Here is a 4,209-nt window from a genome sequence, read left to right as displayed (position 1 = left end):
CATTTATATATTCATAATTTGGCAAGAAGAGCTTTCAGGTTAATTTTTAAGATCCTTCTAGCATAACTTAAGATGACAGCCGAATGACAATTTAATCAGCGTGATTTCGTCTCTAGGAGATACCTAGGTAATACTGACGCAGAAAACCCAGATTAACAACTAAGAGCCAATTCCTAGCTCCTGTCTTCACTCTCTGCCCTTCTGCCCCATGCCAGGAGACATCTTCCGTCATGAATATAGGTATTCTCGCTTCGGAAGGGAGAGACAATGAGCAATTTCATTCCATGGGCAAAGGACAGCCATGGTGCTGCACAGTCAATGCATACTGCTATAAGATGATGGAAAACCACTCCCCTTAAGTATGAAATAATACATGCATCTCCGTTTGAACTGCATGATGCTAGTATAGCTTTATAACCTTCTTGTTCAAATGTTTGTGAAATGCTTTTCAGCAGGCTTTCATCGGCAGCATCCGCTGCTGGAAATCTTCCCCGCTCCCAGGTCCCATCCTGCTATTACCCTCTTAGGGCTGTGTGGACCACGTTGCCACGTGTCCATCAAAGGGAACAATGCAGAGGGGTCTCCAAATGACTGTTTTGGCCAGCACTAAGTGTCAGAGTGGCAGTGTTTCCCTTTGTGAGATGAAGGACGATGGCCCTTAAAAGTCTTTAAGAAGAAATATCGTGAGCAATTTCTGTAAAAACTTAAAATCAAACGTGGGTTTTTTTTCCCTATTGTGCTGCATCTGGTTTCTGTAGAATGAATCTTTTTGATGCCAGTTTCAAGGTTGCTATTCTTTGTGCTTTTAAACCAAGGTCAAGCTAGAGGCAGCTCAGAGGCCTTGAAATTGTCATTGACAAGGAAAATAGAAGCTTTATAGTTGGAGTGCTAATTAATCACTTCTAGAAAAACAGAAATAGGGAAAAATATAGACACAAACTTTTGCATGTCAACAGCTAATAGAAAATTTACTTCATGATCTTAGTCATGTAATTATATGGGTATCAACATACTTTATAACACATTAAAATGTATGCTCTGTAACTAGATAAGTTTAGAGGGGGAAATATATAGTCTATACTCCAACAACTTAAATACTACTATGTAAGTCTGAAGTTTCAGAATTAACTGTCTCAATTAAAATCTGGCTCTGTACCACCCCTGGATTTCACTGGATTTCAGTATCTCCTAAGTGACTTAAGACAAAAAATGCTGCTGTTAGCATGTTTCTCTTCATATTCAAAATATTTAACAGTTAACTCTGAAAGAATTCACATAGGAACCAGTTCTTGAAGTGCTTACATTCAAAACTTGTGCGTGAAAATTGATTTGTGTCAAGGTCAGAGTTTACTCATTCTGATCAGTCTTCGTAGCTTTCATGAGAACATATTAGGTGCCAGGTGTTGTGAGATGATTTTCCTACAGACAAAAAAGTGTGTTTCTGGTATTCTTCCGCAATACTTAACATAATACAATTGATGTAGAGTTGACTTTCAGTGAGCACTTTTTGTTAGTTGCTGGTTCAAGAGTTGGATTGACTTTTTTTGGTTACCTTAAAGAGGTTTACCTTAAATGGACACTCAGAAATTGTTTTCAGGAAGAAATCCAACTTGATTTTAATATGAATGAGTAGCATCATGTTGCTATAAGAAAGCAAACCCTTCCAATTTAAAAAGATGATGTGAGTAAAGTCATATTCTATTTTTCCAGAATGTTAAGAAACCAAATATTATATATAATTCATTTCTTCATTATACAAATAATTAAGCAGGCAACATTGAAAAACTGAATACTCACTATGAACCAGGAATTATATAAAGCTCTAATGACAACAGCAATGCTCAAAACATCCACCATTTCTGCCCTCATGGAATTTTGAATCTAATCAGACAGCTCAATAACTTTCTTTTTTAAAAAAAAAAAAAAGATTCTATGTATTTATTTGACAGAGAGAGATCACAAGTAGGCAGAGAGGCAGGCCGAGAGAGAGGAGGAAGCAGGCTCCCTGCTGAGCAGAGAGCCTGATGTGGGGCTCGATCCCAGGACCCTGAGACCAGGACTGAAGCCAAAGGCAGAGACTTAACTCACTGAGCCACCCAGGCACCCTCACTCACTTTCTGACAGGAGAAATAAACACCTGCTATGGGAAGACTTAGGATGGTCGCTCAGGATGGGGGTTCAGGTGGGGTTCCCCACAGGAGGTAGTCTCTAAACGTGAAACCCAAAATAGAGAAAAAGGATTAGCTAGGCTGAAGAAACCAGTGGCATTCCCGGTAGCAAAAAGAGCAACTCCTCAAGAGAGAAACAAGACTTTAAAGGGATTAGAATCATTTGGTTGTATCTCCAGTTTAGCATTTAAAACAAAACAAAATAAAACAAAACAAAACAGTAGGAGAGGAGGTTCAGAACTCCAAGCCATTGAATGGTTTCAGTAAGGGATTACGATGAGATTTCTGTCTTCAAATGATCACCTTGCCCTTGGAGTTGGGAATGGAATGGAGGATGGCAAGACTGGAGGGAAGATCAGACCCTCACAGTATCAAACTGTGACAGGATGCTGGTCTGAATTAAAATGGTGACAGTGGGATAGAGATACGGTGGTCTGATTGGATCAGTGATTAGTCTGGAATCCGCAAGTCTGGTGATAAGTTGAACATGGAAAGTAAGGCTGAGATAGGTCTAGGCAGGAGTTTCTCAACTTTGGCACTATTGATATTTTGGATCAGATTATTCTGATATTGTTGGGGGGCTGGTCTGTGCACTGTAGTATGTTTATAGTATCCCTGGTTTCTACCCACTAAATAACAGAAGCCCTCTCCCCCTAGCTGTGACCAGAAACGTCTCCAAACTGCCCGTGTCCCATGGGGGAGCAGAACTGCCAGTAATTGAGAACCACCTGTCTATTCAAATGTCAGTGTTTTCCAGTCTTGTCTACACAATAGAATCCCCTGGGAAGGTTTTTCAACACACTGATGTCCTGGCTCATCTGCTACCCATTAGATAAGAATCTCAGATGGTAAGACCTAGACATGGCTATATTCTGAAATAAATTCTAATGTGCAGCTAAACTGAGAGAGCTGCTGACACAGAATAATAGTTAAATATAATACACCCAGACAGATTAATGTGCTCTGCAAACACCACACATTTTGTTTAGTTTTCAACATTTTGAAGTAAACTTTTTAAATGTCCTACTCTTCATGGTCAACATAATGTAAATGTTCCCATTGTGATTCAGAGCCATAATTATGAACACTTGAAAATTTTAATGTACAATTTAAAAAACTGCTGCTAGGCATTATTCCGTGGATGGAGCGTTAGCCCAAGAGTATAATTCATTGCTGGTTCTGTCTTTGATTTTGGATACCTGTAGCAAGTCCAAGAAATTATGGACATTCAAGGGTCATTTCTTGTTGTTATCAGTGCTTCTATATTTATTTGTCTCTTCCCTTGCCTTCAGACAGCAACCTTTATTCACTACACTTGATACTCCAATTTGGAATTTTAATCAGTTATAAGCTGAAAAGCCTTCTAAACCAGATTATTATAGCTGAGCTAAGTGGTAGCCAACATGGCTTTCAGGAAGAGGTTAAGAATGATTTCATCTGGGCGCCTGGGAGGTTCACTGGGTTAAGCCTCTGCCTTCAGCTCAGGTGATCCCAGAATCCTAGGATCAAGCCCCGCATCCAGCTCTCTGCTCAGCAGGGAGCCTGCTTCCCCCTCTCTCTCTGCCTGCCTCTCTGCCTACTTGGGACCTCTGTCTGTCAAATAAATTAAAAAAAAAAGAATGTTTTCATCAAAGGAGTACAATAATATTCAGTACCTGGAAGGCTTTCTGACTTCTAAGAACTTAGTATAAGGCACATATGCAATTTAGATAGTACATCGCACACACACATGCACACACAGAACCAGCAGACACATTCATCTATCAATATAGATGCAAAAATATGAGTAAAACATTATCAAATCAATATACTAAGAAAATAATACATGTAAACTCTACAAAGTTTACCATAACAATAAAATGATTCAACATTATGAAGTATAAGAATGAAATACAATACATTAAAAGAAAAAAGGAGAAAAGGCACATGATCATATTTAACTACCAAAAGTGTAATAAAATTCACCAACTATTTTTGCTTTTAGAAAATATTTTTAAAATGAGTTTGGAAGTTTTCCTTCCATTTCTATTTTTTGGAACAG

Source organism: Mustela nigripes, chromosome X, assembly GCF_022355385.1.
Source record: "Mustela nigripes isolate SB6536 chromosome X, MUSNIG.SB6536, whole genome shotgun sequence".
Taxonomy (NCBI): domain Eukaryota; kingdom Metazoa; phylum Chordata; class Mammalia; order Carnivora; family Mustelidae; genus Mustela; species Mustela nigripes.
This window is presented reverse-complemented; position numbering follows the sequence as displayed.